The sequence below is a fragment of the Onychomys torridus genome, chromosome 5 (assembly GCF_903995425.1).
Source record: "Onychomys torridus chromosome 5, mOncTor1.1, whole genome shotgun sequence".
In the NCBI taxonomy this organism is placed as follows: domain Eukaryota; kingdom Metazoa; phylum Chordata; class Mammalia; order Rodentia; family Cricetidae; genus Onychomys; species Onychomys torridus.
This window is the reverse complement of record NC_050447.1, coordinates 41496208-41512308: the sequence shown is the minus strand read 5'-3', so window position 1 is coordinate 41512308 and position 16101 is coordinate 41496208. Positions and strand designations below refer to the sequence as shown.

Genomic DNA, 16101 nt, shown 5'->3' with positions numbered 1-16101 from the left:
ACAGGTGAATATGGACAATGGCCAGAAAGACCAGTGTGCTAGCCTACATGTTTTGATAGGCATTGTACTATTTCTAAAGTTACTAGAACAGACAGATTTCCTGAGGGGCGTTTTCTTGTTCAGGTGATTGACAGGTCCATTTAGATTAACTCCTAAGGGAGAGGACAATGGTAAGTCTTTGTTCCTTACCTGAAAGCCTGGCCTAGATAGTTATCTTATGACCTTCTGTCAGTTCAGAATGTCATCTCTCTATCCAGGCTCAGAGACGTGACTTTGATATCATTCTTTTGGTCAGTAATCATGTAAGAGAAGAGATTAAAAAGAAGTTAGGGAAAAAGAGAATAAAAATGAATTTATAATACCTGATGTGGGGGATATGCTCATGAAAGTGGTGGTTTTTCCACAAGGAAAGCTTATCTATTGCGCTCCAGACGTGGTAACCCTTTGTGATTTCTCCAAATGTGTGGAACTCAATTATATCATTTGTGGAAGTGGGGGAACTGTGTACCTCCTCTCACCTAAATAATTAATTTCCAAAAAAACAGCCTTGTTTTACCAGGGGGACCTGGCCATCTTCTGATGGGTCTCAGCAGAGCCCAGCTATCCTGCCTTCCTCCCTTTTGTCTATCTAATCTGTAGCAATTCTCTTTTGTAGCATTTTAAATATTAAGAGGGGACACTGTGACAACCCCTTTCTTTTTCCTTTTTATTGGTCTTCAGCTGCAAAATTAGTGTATTAGCAGTGACACAGGAAGTGAGGCCAGAAATGATTTTCAAAAGATGATAGAGTATGCCTCCATATTGCTAATCTAAGAACATGTTGGGGAGGGGGGAATCACTGCCAAGCTCAGCTATCTCCCACCCTCGCCCCCTGAAGGCCCTGAAACCATTCTCTTTTGGAAAATGGAGAGTCTTCACCTCATTTCCTGAATTCTTGAATAAAATCATGTTCTCCTCTAATGTCTAGTCCCTGGTTTGTTTTGGTAGAGATCAGGGATAGTAGGCTAGGACCTGGTAACAGTCAAGGCCCTGGAATCTCCGTCCTTGGCTTTATACAGTGTTACCTATGAAGAAGAGGTCTAAGCACTGTGATTTCAAGTCTTTTCATGTCAAACCAGTGACCTATTACCTAATCATCCGAAGCACAAGAAAGATAGACATTATATATTTTCCAGAAAATAGAAAAAAGTAAACTAGTAAGTTGTTTGGGGAAAGGCATCAGATTTTACATGTGCATACCCTTTGACAAAGCAATTCTGCTTCCAGAAACTGATCCTACAGAAGTAATTACACAGATGGACAAAGATATATCATAAGGAAGGCAGATACAACATTACTTACAATCTTGAGGAATTGGAGACCACTAAATGTCTGGCAAAAGGCAATTGGTTAAATGAATCATGAGAAAGAAGGGCTATGTACTTGAGAGGAGGTATTTAATATGTCAGATGACTACCACGCTCAGGGAATATATGTTCAAAGATCATAAACCCTAAAATCCAATGCTCTTAGTTTCAACCACCTCCGGGCAGCCCTATAAACACTTGTCCCATGGGCAGAGGGCTGGTGTCTAACAAATGAGCCTGTAAAACACAAGATTTCAAATTTAGATTCTTAAAAGTTTAATTTTAGTTTACTTTTTTGTGTAAGTATATGTATGTGTTATGTGGGTTTGTGCGTGCGTGTGTGTGTGTGTGTGTGTGTGTGTGTGTGTGTGTGTGTGTGTGTGTGGTGTGTAGGTCTGAAGTTGACATCAAATACCTTTCTTTACTGTTCTCTTCTTTATTTATTGAGGCAGGGTCTGTAGATGAACCCTGAGAGGTAGCGAGCTAGACCTCTCTGTTGTCTCTGATTCCTAAGTATCAGATTTAGAGGTGCTAGTCTGCGTGGGTTTTCCGTGGATTCTGGGGATCTGAACTCCAGTCTCTACTCGTATGTGCCCAGTGCTTCATCTGCCAAGCCATATCCCCAGCCAGACTGTAGTTTTCTAAGGACAAAAATAAACTAATTATTTTACTTTGAAGACTTGAAATAAAATGATTAAAGTAACTCAGGTACCTCCATGGTATAGCTCATTTTTAGGGTGTGAGAGGCCCCAGCTCAAAATTCATCATGAAGCACGACTTAAAAGAGAAAAAAAGGCTAACAGAAGTCAGGGAGAACAATTTGTCCACATGAAAGCCAAAGCTGTGAAAGTTTGGAGTGGGCACACAAACAAAAATATCTGACAGAATGTACAAATTCATAGCAGAAAATTCTGGTTCTGTGTTTTGTTCTTATGTCTTCAAGACAGGCTCTTTCTATTAGGCCAGCCCAGGATGGCTTGAAGTTTTCTTGGCTCCTTCTACACTGCTTTTCCAGGGGATGATAGGCACATGCCACCATGCCCACTAGAAAGGCCTCCTGCATGGAAAGTTAAGCAAGTATATTTCTAAACATCCTTTCCTGTAAAAGGTATTTATTTATTTTTATTTTATGTGTATGAACATTTTGCCCTTCTGGATGTCTGTGCATCCCGTGCATATGGTGCCTGAAGAGACAGAAGAGGAGGTGTTGGATTCCCCAGAATTAGAGTTGTAGATAGTTGTGAGCTTCCCTGGAGGTGCTGGGAACCAACTCTGGGTCCTCTGCAAGAGCAGTAATTGTTCCTAATCTCTGAGCCCTCTCTCCAGCCTCGATCTTCTGGCTTTGTACTCTGATTCAGTGTCAAGGAGTTACCAAATGAAAGTGTGGTCTGGACGTTCTGGGAAGGAAAACAAAGGGAGCTGAACAAAGGTGATGTGATCCTTCTAGCTCTCCATTCTTCCATATGCTGTTGAACGTGAGCCAAAACTCCAGCAGCCACTTGAATAACAAGGACCTTGAATAATAAGGTTTGGAAGGTAACATTTGGGACCAGGGTGTAAAGGCCAAGTCTGTGTTACTTATCATGGCAGTGGATGATAGGCCAGTCTTAGACTGTACATTCTGGGATATCTCTTACATGAGATAAAAATTTCTCTTAAGTCACAGCCACTTCATTAATTGTGGGAGCTCAGCTCCCTCATTTTATGACAGGGTACTCTTGAGGAGTGAGATAAGACAGAAGGGTAGAGGGGAAAGATACAGATAGAAACACAGGATATCCTTGGGAGGGCCTGGATCATTATCCACCAGCCCCTTCTGTCTCTTCTAAAGGGCCTTTTATAGGAATGCCAAGGGGTGGGGCAAAAGACCTCTCCCTAGCACAGCCAAGTGCAGAATCTTTCCAATCACCTGGTAACCACACACGTGGTTAAGCACTCTTCTAATATAGCCCTGCTAGGTAAAGCAAACTCAGATCTCACTAGGAAACCTTTGTGGGCCTCCACAATTGTTTTTGGGGTTTTTTGCAATATTTTTTATAGTCCATGTAATATGAGGCAAAATACAAATTTTGTTCAGGGCTTGAAATAGCATCATCTTTGAAATGAACAATAACTGGTAAAACTTAATGTGTGTGTGTGTGTGTGTGTGTGTGTGTGTGTGTGTGAGAGAGAGAGAGAGAGAGAGAGAGAGAGAGAAGACAGAGATACACAGAGAGAGAGAAATGCTAATAATAAATTATTATCTTCAAATAGAGAAAAGCTTAAGGATTTATATTTAAGGCATCTAACACAAACCAGTGATAATACATGTTCAAAGTCTTTGAGAAATGATTAGTTTGCTATCAAAACACAAAAATACCCCATTTTACCCAAAATAAAATAAAATTCTGAGTAGTCTAATAACCATATCCAAATAGGGTGGCTGACTCAGATGGTTTTACTGCTGCATTTAATTTAAATTCAAACATCATGTAATTCTTATGTAATTTAAATAATTCCGGTCCACAGGAAAAGATGACATATCCTTAATTTACTGCCTAAAGTATCATGAAGATAGCACACAAGAGAAATTTAAATGGACTCCAATTACAGATAAAAAAGAAATATTTCAAATAAACTCTTAGATGTTTGAGTCCAGATATCCATTTTTTAAATTATATGATATGGCAAGTGAAATGAATTCCAGTAACACAAGGACTTCAGAATCAGGGACTTTATCAACATATTTTGTTCTATCAACAATGCAAGGCATATCAATCACAGTTGAATAGCTGTTCAATGAAATGCAAAGCTATTGTGGATAACTGTAAGAGAGAAGGATGAGAAGGGGTTACTGAAAAAATAACAATAACAAATGCTCATTCCAAAAATGGCAGACGATATTTTAAAGGGTAAAACATTAAAGCCATTTCCTATTAAAACCTGATATCATATCCTGTCATTGTCCTTTTATGATCTTTGCAGCAGTAGCTAATGCAGAAGAAACAAGCAAACCAAAAAACTGAAACATTCACGAAGAACATTGGAAAAAAATGACATGCCAAACATAATTGTAACATTAAAAGCTATCTCAAAATTTGCTCTGAGCCCTGGGATTTCAGAAGATAAGTGTATAATGAGCAAAGATATAGAACTATTTTTTGGTATTTAAAATTAATAATAGAAATTAGACGATAAATTCTACTCAGAATAGCATCGTGCATCTAAGAATCTTGGATATATCTCCAGAAACCGGCTGTTGAAACATCAGTGGCTAGGCAGTTTGAGGAGGAGCTAGCTTAAGGTATAAGCTAGAGCAACTCTAGAAGCAAGACCATGGAGGGAGAGGATGAGCGAGAGATTTAGATTTTGGGAAGTTTGACCCAAGAACTGATCCTCTTATACACTGGCCTACTCAGATTGCTTCTCCTTACACACTAAAACTTATGTTAGGTATCCCTTCTAGAAAATTCCTGGCACCAAGCCTGATGCAAAGGAAACTATTAAACTGTAACAGGGATTAAAATAATATCAGAAAAAAGGAAAGAAAGATCAAGACCCTAGACGGAGGACTGTAATTGAGTAGGAATATTAACTCAAGCTGAACTCATAATATAAATGAGGAATCCTCATGATCTTTGTAGATATTTATAAATGTAGGCATGCTCAAGACCAACTAACACAGGTTCATGTTGCTATTGAACAAGGTCAATCAAATTAAAGCTAAATAAAAAAATCAAAGCTTTATTATTGCTGTGATTACACAAATTTACTCTGTAAAATACCCTTCACAAGGGGATACTTTGATAAGAAATGAATTTGTGGTTGCACAATCCAATGGAATCCTGTTGTCAGGTAACTTTGAGCCTGGCAATAACTTAAGTCTCATGAACACATTGGGGTTTGTCAAGATCTTGGGCCTGTCTGTCCTTGGAAATTTCATTTCCAACTGGGGTGGGAGGAGAGAAGTGGCTAACAGATAGGAAATAGAATTTGCAAAGAGGGTGCTGGTTTATGTTTTAGAGGGTGGGATGGTGGCTGATGAGTAAGAATAGTTTTGAGGTATTTCTCAATAATCACCTCCTCAAAGGTGTTCTAGCTTAACCTAAGGGCAGAGTCAATAATGAGGAATGATCTTAAACATAGTCAGATCTTCTAGGATGGCTGGTATGGTTCAAGGTCAATGAGAAGCAGAGGTTAGCAGAAGGAAAGGTAATGTAGGCTGATGGTGACCAGAGGCAGGAAAAGGCAAATAACTATTTTACCAATTTATCTCAAACTTTAGTACATAGGTAAACATAACCAAGAACACGAGACTTTAAGTTATTTTCTTAAGTGAAACAAAACTCCAAGCATGGGCTGAAGGACCAGAAAGGAGTCCCAGGGACAAGGAACTGAGCAGTTAGTGGCCAGGAAGCCTTTTATGTAATGGGTCTAAGGTGTGAGGAGATGTCTCTCAGCACAGTCATTAGGAGCAGAGGGATGGAGAGGGGACTTGGATTTAAGACAGTCTAACCAAAGTACTAGCCATCTTGTGTATTTTTATAATTCTATAATTTTATAACCTAGGTAATTCTGCTTACCAACTGAAATTCAGACTAAACAGCCTTTGTAGAAAATTCCTGGCATCAAAAAATTCTGTTTAGACCACCTCTGCATCTTATTTTTTAGTTTTTACCTCTACATTTTTTCAGTCACCACTCTGATGTATTCTGCCCTGCTACCTCCAGTATTTTCCTATTTTTTCCTTTCCTGCCCTCCTCACCCCACCTTCTCTATCCTTTACTACACATATGACATTTTTTCCATATCACCAACTTGCTGATTTACTCTTAGTATCCCCTACTAGACTGTAAATTCCTTCATGGATAGAGTCCTGCCCTGTTAGGCCTTATATCTTCAGACCCAGGATTAGTGTTTACAACTAGTAATAGGTAGTCAGATGGTAGATGATGTATGGAAAGGGTGACTCAAAGAGTGATTGGAAAAATGGGAGGCTGTGCTTTATCGGCTGATGAACAAATTGGTCTGGGGGAAGAAATTATAAATTTTGGAATGATTAGAGGAGTCAGTGAGAAAACTATTCTATTAAAAGTGTTCCAAAGACTTGAATTTATTTTCATTTTACTTTAAAAGTGAGCTTATTTGATTTTGTGTCTGCTTAAACTATTATTTTCTTCAGTTATGTCCAGGTTTAGGAGAACATTATTTGGGATTGCGTTTGACAATGATTATACATCAAATGCTCAAGACAGTGCAAATGTAGAATAGGAGATTCAGTCTCAACCCACAGTGTCTGGAGTTCCCAGGTCAGAACACACTGTGATAGGATGAACCCAAGATATAGTGGACATGCTGGATTTGGGTCACAGCCCTGTGCTACTGCAGGTAATACATAAATCTGAATCACAGACCTTTTCAACTGATGATAATGTTGACATTCACTCATTTGTCAGAGTCTTTAGTAAGAATGACATAGTCTGAGTTGAGTTCCCAGTACTAAGTAGCCTTCAGCAAGTCTGAGTGCTACCCCACCTCTAACTCTAAACCCAAGAGAAGAACATGGGTATTGGCTGTCTTGCCAGCAACTGTGTCTTACCCAATGATAAGAGCTGGGGTGTAAGCAGAAAATGCAGGATTTGAACTCCAACTCTACCACTGATGTCAGTGCTTGCTTGATACTGTTCTTTGCCTGCAGACCAAGCTATCTGCAGAATCCCTGGCTTGTGCCATTGCCTCTGACATTCTCCTAGTTCTCTCATTCACTCACCAAAGCATATGGAGAGCCAGGGGATTCTTGCTACTTAACCTAAGGAAAGCAGAGTGCTTTCTGTGTAGTCTACTATTAATATGCCAGTTAGGGCTCAGTCTCTGGGTTTCACTTCTAATTCTGCTTTCTCCCACAGTGTCTCTTCCTAAAACCCCTAAAATCAAGAGCTCAGCCTTCTTTCATAACAGAATCAAGCAGAAGAGAGGAGTGGCCCTGTCTCCTTATCTTAGGCCATTGACCTTATTATCCCTCACATCCATGCAAGCTCTGGAACCACCTGTTTGACATTCAGACTATCCTTTTCAGGGCCATCTGGACTCTGTGGAATCATCTCTGGTTAGTCACTGAATTCCAGCCTTTAGTTTCAGCTTAGCTGTTGTCTGATGTGCTAATCGTGGGCCAGGCCCGGCGGGGCAAGTGGAAAGCATCAAAAATCAATGTCAGCTGAGAAACAGGTCTGGGGAGGAGGATATTGTAAGCTTAATCAAGAATCTGGGCTTACTGGCAGAGCTGTGGAGAGCAACTGAAGGGACTCAGGCAGAAGAGCGGTGCTTAAGTTTTCTGTGGCTGCTGGAAGCCCAGTGTGAATAGGTTACTATAGGTGATTGGCACATGGGAATTGGCCGGTATGAGAGGTATGGAGAGGAGGGAACCTGGGAACTGTTTACTGGGTATAAGCCTTCATCTCTCAAGGGTCTCACCTTCTGGAGCAGGGAGGCGACACTGCACAGGCAGCCATACAGATGAGCAAGACACTGTGAAAGTAGTAAGTTTGAGGAACAAACTAAACCAGAATGAAGTAAGGTGACATGACAGTGACAGGAGCTTCTTTCTGAGAAAGTGGCATCAGTTCTGAGGTCTGAGTATCAGGGGACCTCAAGGGACAGAGCTGCAGAGGCTCAGAGTAGGAAGTAGCTCAATGTAGCACATTTTTGGAGGCACGGGTGCGGTCAGGGGAAGCAAAAGAGGTAGGCTGCTTATTCTGCTGGGCTCTTAGAAGGAGATGATGACCTGTGATTAGTGTTTGGCGAATGGCTGACCTTGAGCTGTGAAGGGAGTGAGCCAAGTGGAAGCTGGTGTCTCAAGTTATAGCCTGGGCACCATAGTCAGTGACATGGCCACATCCTGAGATATGAGCATCAAATACCTGAGTGGTGTGACTTGTTGTGTGAATGGCAAATAGATAATGGGGCTGGATGGCACCGAGTTTGCACCAGTGGTCCTTATAAATCAAAAGGCAAAGTTTGATACACAAAGCCTATTTTAGAGAATGGAAATGTTTTTTGCACAAAGCCTGCAGGTAAAGTCCCTTGGCTTCACACATGTTTTGTGTGCCCAAGGATGGATATCCCACCATGGTCTGAAAGACAACAGCTGAGAAAAAGGCTGCAGAGGTGGGGCAGGGCTGAGAGAGATGAGCAAGGAAAGACAAGTTACTTTCTGAGGTTAGGATTCTTCTAGGAAAATATACTCAAAGCTGATACAGTCTCAGGACCTTCACTGATTTCCTAATACTGGAGACTGTGCAAAGTGCACATTCTTAAACCGGGAGATTAAAAAAATTAAGAAATTTGACATCATAAAGGGCACAGTCTTGAATTTTTTTTTTTTTTTTTGAGACAGGGCACAGGAGACCACTTCCTAAATATAACATCAGTAGCAGAGACACTGAGAACAACAATTAATAAATGGGACCTATTGAAACTGAGAAGCTTTTTGTAGGGCAAAAGACATGGTCAATAAGACAAAAAGACAGCCAACAGAATGGGAAAAGACCTTCACCAACCCCACATCTGACAGAGGATTGATATCCACAGTATATAAAGAACTCAAGAAACTAGACATCAAAATACTGAACAACCCAATTAAAAAATGGGCTAAAGAGCTAAACAGAGAATTCTCAAAAGAAGAATCTCAAATGGCTGAAAGACATTTAAAGAAATGCTCAACATCCTTAGTCATCAGAGAAATGCAAATCAAAATGACTCTGAGATACCACCTTACACCTGTCAGAATTGCCATGACCAAAAACACCAATGACAGTCTATGTTGGAGAGGACACGGAGAAAAGGGAACACTCCTCCACTGTTGGTGGGAGTGCAAACTTGTACAACCACTGTGGAAATAAGTATGGTGGTTTCTCAGAAAATTGGGAACTGAACTACCTCAAGACCCAGCCATACTACTCTTGGGCATATACCCAAGGAATGCTCACTCATACCACAAAGATACATGTTCAACTATGTTCATAGCAGCACTATTTGTAATAGTCAGAACCTGGAAACAACCTAGATACCTGTCAACTTAAGAATGGATTAAGAAAATGTGGTACATATACACATTGGGGTACTACTACTCAGCAGAGAAAAATAATGACAGCATGAAATTTGCAGGCAAATGGATGGAACTAGAAAATATCATCCTGAGTGAGGTAATCCAAACCCAGAAGGACAAACATGGTATGTACTCACTCATAAGTAGATACTAGATATATAAAAAAAGAACAGACTGCAACCCACACATCCAGGGAGGCTACACAGCAGGGGGGACCCTAGGATGACTGTGGCTTATACTAAGTTTGGTTTTACTCAATCACTTGGGCAAGTCTCAGTGAAACATTTCACTATTAGGATAAGAATTTGTACTGTATCAAGCTGATAACATAAACAAACAAACAAATAAATAAATAAATAAAATGAAAAAAAAGAATTAAAAAAAACATTACAACCTACATATCAAATTTGAGGCCAGCCTGAGCTACACAAGTCCCGGTCTGTCTCAAAAACAAAACAAAACAAAAACATCCTGGAACTCTGAGGAATTAAAGAAAAACCTTCAATTACTTCTCAAGTGTGCTACCCCCGACTGTATGTGCCTGCCTCTGGGTTCAATTCCTCCAGCAAAGTGGAGAAGTGGGAGACTGTGGGCCTGTGGCCAAGGAACTTAGGCTCCTTTGAAAAATAAAGTATTGGGGTGATTAAAAAAAAGGCACAGTCATGGGCATATCAGATATGTGCTGTAGTCAAGAACACAGGCTCTGGGCCTCTTCTGATACTACACTGCCATCCAGTATCTTCTAAAACTCTCGATTTAAAACAAAAATCTAAATGTTTCGGCTTGGAGTTGAAGGTCTTCCCAAACTGGGCTTCAGTCTGTCGTTCCAGCCTTCAGAGAATGTGTGGTCCTTGAGTTGTGTGCTTTGAATAGCCGTGGGAAATCAGTGTTCCAAGTACGGACTGAGGGATGATAGTGTAAGCAGATGATTAAGTACCATGGTGTTCCAGAACTCAGCAGGAGGGATGGGAGACACAGCTAGGCAGTAAAGCATGCTGGCTGCTCTTGCAGCAGACTGGAATCTGGTTCCCCAAACACACATTGGGTGACTCACAACTTCCTGGAAGCTGGTAATCTAGTTCTAGGAGATCTGACATTCTTTCTGGCCTCTGGGGCACCTCTACACACACACACACACACACACACACACACACACACACACACACACACACACACTTAAAAATAAAACTTGAAAACCTTTACAACTATTTCCTCTCCTCATTAACAACTTGCAACATAGACACATTATCTTTACTTCTTAAGTGAAAAAAAAGTAAGAAAACAAAACAAAAACAACACCAAAAAAGTAGCCATTTCTTAAGCCATTCTGCCAGGAATGAACAAATTTGAACCAGGTGTTTTTGAATGTAGGGAAACTAATTGTAGCACCTTACTATATAATGGTCAGAGTTCAAGTACGCGCTCATTAATCATAGTCTTGCCTTGAGTTTCAGACATTTTTTATAGTGTTGCTGGAAACCATGATTATAGTGATAATGAAATGTGGCAAAATTGTAGTCAATTGGTGTAAAATTTTAATGGCATCAAGCACATGACATTTAACAGTGGTGGCTCTTTGTGACCTGGGCCAATAGCTTAAAACATACTTTTGTATCCTTGAAGCTCCATTGGATTTAACAGGATTTACCTGATTTGTACAGTGGCTTAATCAGTAGACTGGTTCTGGTTAAAAACCTGCTTTAAAGATGTTACAGTCATTTAATTATATGCAGGCACCTCATACAAAAGGTAGATCAGATAGACAAGGCAGCCATTGTCTTTAAAGCTTCATTTATTTTAGTTTATGGGAGTGACTGTATATATATATATATATATATATATATATATATATATATATATATATATAATGTGGTGTACCATGTGTGTGCCTGGTGCTCTCTAGGAATTCTAGCCCTCCAGGACTAGAAGAAGGTGGTGGCTCCCTTGGAACTGCAGTTACTAATGATTGTGAACAACTTTAGGAAAACAGAGTAAGGGATTATGTTAGAGACATCTAGGAGGAGGCTGTTTCCCCAAAATGACCTTGACCATGACACTTTGGGAAGAGATCCAAAGGGAGAAGATGAAAGTTAAGGGCAGCCTTGTCAGTGGTGTGTGGATCTAGAAAAAAATGAGCAGATTTTGAGGATCACCTTCACAGCCACATTCATAGCCACGTTCAGCTGGACTCAAGGGAGTTGATATGCTCTGTCACGGTTAGAGGGATTTTCTCCTGTATTCTCAGCTGTTTGTGCTCATGATGGTGGGTCAGAGGATAGAGATTTAGGCCAAGGCACAGGACCAAAGCTTGGAGTTATTCTCACTCTGGAAAGGAACATGCCTGTCTATCTAGGCCTGCAGGTTTGGGGTATGATGGGAACCTATGAAATGTCTTTCAGTCAAGGACTACCAAGGATAAAGTTTAGCATAGCAAAATTGGCTTTACTGACTTCTTGCAACACAGGAAGGGAGGCTGGTTGAACTGTGTAAGGTTTAATTGGAAATGAGGGACACAGAGAGTTAATTATGAGCCTTGTTCAGTGGTTCTTAGAGGAGTCAGGACTCAGTTCTCTGAATCACTTGTTTTGAGATGCACACTTTGAGGGGGAGGCAGAAGTTGCCAAGCTGGACCAGGATATCTTTTGTAAGACATCAGCAGCCCTCAAAGAAGAGGGTCATTACACCCTGCTGCGGCAGCAGAGTGACCTTTGAAGAAATACTTTACCTGTGCACTTTGCAGTAGGCTTTATCTGCGTCTGTTATCACAATCTGGTTAATGGCAGGCCTGATATTTAGTGCCTCAGAGGAAAAGTGTAAAATGTCCCTGACATTTTTAAGAAATCAGGGCTACAATCAATAGTGTTTTTAGCCCCATGTGCTGGAGCAGCAGTATAAACTCAGAGAATGGCTCCAGGCCAGATTTTGTCACACTGCCTTTCTTCCATCCAGGTCAGTCTGGTCCTGGGCAGAACCAGAGGCTGAACTGAAAGGGCCTATTTTGCTGAACTCTGCTGAATTTAAATATGCATTTTTATTGAACATTAACAAAAAAATCACCAAAAATATTATCTAAGGCAAGATAACCCAACAAGCTAATTCAAGTGAAAATTTAAACAACCTTTCAAAATTAAAATTTTTTTATCTTTAGTAACTGTATACATGCATATGAGCATTTTAACCACCCCCATTACCCTCTGTTATTCTCCTCTCCCTTCTAAAATAATTTATTTTGAGATAGTCTTACTTGCTTTTTAGCCAAGGCTGGGCTAGAACTTGCTGTGTAGCCCAAGCTGGTCTGAACCCCTGATAATCCTCCTTCCTCAGCCTTCTGAGTGCTAGGGTATAGGTAAGACCCAGGATTCCCAGCTCAACCTAGTTAAAATATATACTATCATTTTTTATTTGTGTGTGTGTGTGTGTGTGTGTGTGTGTGTGTGTGTGTGTGTGTAGGATAACTTTCAGAGGTTGAGAGGTTGGTTCTCTCCTTCTACCTTGTTGAGGCAGGGGGTCTTTCTAGTTTCTACCTTGATATGTACTCCAGACTAGCCATCCAGTGACTTTCTCAGTGATTTTCCTGCCTTGGTCTACCATCTTTCCATAAAAGTGCTCAGATTACAGATGAGCACCAGGAGTGTCTATTTTTATCCATATCAGGCTGGAAATCATGTTGTCAGTCTTGAATGGTAAGGCTTTTACCTGCTGAACCATCTCTCCTGCCTTCTCCTGTTTTAGGTGTTGATGTACTCTGTGAACTTAATTCAGATAAGTGCCATTAAGTGCTGATTTTGCAGAAAAACTATGTGGTTAGAGATGTTTTGAAGAGGCTTACAGAGAACGTACCAGCATTGTTTGAGTTTTCTGAGGTGGAAGCAGAACTCTCCACCCCCTTTTATGCTTCTTTTGCTCTGTGAACAAATTTTTAGATGTCACACCAGGCACATGGGAGACAAAGAAAAACAGTGGTGACCCGTGTTCTTTAGAATTTTTAGAATTACAGACTTCAGAAAACTTAGAGAAATTAACTTAAAAATGTTTTGGGTAATTGACTAATCTGGGATGTCCATTTGTGCATGCCTGAGCACAGTTCCAGTATAGAAAACCTTTGTTGGAAAGAAACCTAAAGTCTGGGATGATATAAGCATCTATTAAAGGGTCTCTTGGGTCCTTTCCTCTTGTACAGTCCTCTTTCAAGTCTGTTCTATCTCACCCCAGACTCATTGTCCCTTTGTAGTCCACATTGACTCAGAAGTCTTCCATGGACTGGTATGCATGAATGACACCCTTCTTTTGTGCTGCATGAAAGAGGCAACCCTAGCTTTCTCCAGGTTCAGAAGGAAAATTAGTCTTCGATAGGGAGCAAGAAATTGGCTGAGCTGATATATGGCTTTCAGGAGAGTGGCCTATATATTTTTCTTTGCTCTGGCTTCTTTTCTTCTACTTATAAAATGAGGGTTAGTGAAACTCACCTCCCAGTGAGAGCTTCTACCCTCGAGATTGATAAAAACCCAGTGGAGGTGGCATAGATATTTCAGAGAACTGCACTGTGGAGCAACCCTGCAGTTTTCAATTAGGTTCCTGGGAATGTGGCTGTCAATGTAGGGGGAAAAAAACCCGCTGAATGTCCACTCAAGGTTTTAGGTGGCTGGCCCAGGTGATAGTGGGCTATCAAGGAATTATTATGGGAGGGGACGCTCCCTCTTCTTTTCCTCGCCTAATAAGGGGTTTGGGCAGACAGGAAATTAGAAGCAGACTCAAAGTGCTGCCTTTGAAGACCTCTGGCCAGGTAAAGGACAGCCTTCCTGGGTGTCCATGCTGGGGAGAGGAGCAAGAGAGACTGAGGGCCTCTTCATTACATTTCATTCTATTTGGTTCCCAGGTAAAATGTAGTCAGGGAGTACAGTACAGAACAACATATTCCATTGACTTTTCATTCGTTTGTTTAAGGTATGGTCTTTTTTTTGTACTTATACTTGTAAGTGTTGACAGAGGTGGGTGGGGGCTGGAGTGATAGACACCCACCTTTTCCTGCATCCTTAGCTGATAAAGTTACAGAAACTTGGAGCAATGACCCGTATTTTCCCTAATCAATCAAGAATGGCATCCTTTATAACTGCTTTGAAAGAAAGCTGATCCTCTTTGGACATAGAGGACACAATATGAGCAGCTGATGTAGATTATTTTTTAATTTTCTTAAATAATAGGAAGAGATACTATCAGGAATGCACGCACAGAATCTTAACAGTGGGCAATCTTGTATCTCTTAGGGTGTTCCATATGCCTACATTTAAACTAATTAAAATATACACCCAGCTGTTGTGTTGCATTGTATCTGCAAGAAAAACAATCTATCAAAACATCCCAGAGTTCTTTAAAACACAGTGAACTGCTTGTTTTTCTCAGTATCTAGGGGGAGATTTCTAACTTTCAGGAAAGCCTTTGTTTGCTTTGTTACATGGAATCAGGATATAGTTCTGTCTGTGAGAACTAGTCACAATTTGAGTTCTTTTAACAAATCCATTTCTAAAAAAAGAGGCAATGTGTCTACGCTAGGGTTTAAAATTAAACACTAACGGTTCCTGCTCTATCCTTATGTAAATATTATACTCTGACAAAGGCAGACCGTTTCTAGAACTGCATCTCCTAAGCAGTGCCGTAGGCTTTTGTGTGCCTCTTTTCCCGCATCACTTTGTTGCTCAGGTGTGAGAGGCTGGGCGCAGATGTTTTGCAGACATCCTTTAGTGTTAAAAGTAACATGAAAGGTCTCAGGTTCATTGAGAACTTAGGGTAAATTTGAGAAACATGGTGGATAATTGTTTTGATGTGTTCTTGGAGTCTGTTTGCTAGTATTTTATTGAGTATTTTTGTATCAATGTTCATGAGGGAGATCAGTCTGTAGTTCTCTTTCTTTGTTGCATCTTTGTTTGGTTTAGGAATCAGGGTAATTGTAGCATCATAGAAGAAGTTTGGTAATGTTCCTTCTGTTTCTATTGTGTGGAACAATTTAAAGAGTATTGGTATTATCTCTTCTTTGAAGATCTGGTAGAATTCTGCATTGAAACCATCTGGTCCTGGGCTTTTTTGCTTGGGAGGCTTTTAATGACTCTTTCTATTTCCTTAGGGTTATTGGTTTGAGATCCATGGCCAAGCCCCAGGTGGAGCTCCAGGAGTCCAATTGGCGAGAGGAGGGATTATATGAGTGAGAGATATTGAAACCATGATTGGAAAAAGCACAGGGACAAATAGCCAAACTAGTGGAAACACATGAACTGTGAACCAATAGCTGAGGAGCCCCCAGGAAACTGGATTAGGCCCTCTGGATAAGTGAGACAGTTGATTAGCTTGAGCTATATAGGAGTCCCCCGGGCAGTGGGACCGGGACCTGTCCTTGGTGGATGAGCTGGCTTTTTGGAATCTAGGGCCTATGCTGAGACAATTTGCTCAGCCTGGGTGAAGGGAGGAGGGCATTGAACCTGTCTCAACTGACTCCCCAGGGGAGAGCTTGCCTTGGAGGAGGTGGGAAAGAGGGCAGAATGGGGGAGGGGAGACTGGTGAGGGAGGAGGGAGGACAGAGGAATCCATGGCTGACATGTAAAATTAAATGAATTATAAAATAAAAATATTTTTAAAAATTTTGAGAAACAATTCACCTGCTTTTTGTTATGCTAATCATGT

At 40.7% G+C, this 16101-nt stretch overlaps 1 non-coding gene across 1 annotated transcript; it reads left to right on the top strand.

Moving 5' to 3' along the window:
- The first annotated feature begins 355 nt into the window (after positions 1-355).
- On the top strand, positions 356-521 carry LOC118584955. Its single transcript, XR_004945120.1, has one exon. It is a non-coding gene; the product is annotated as a U1 spliceosomal RNA (small nuclear RNA).
- Positions 522-16101: the final 15580 nt, after the last annotated feature.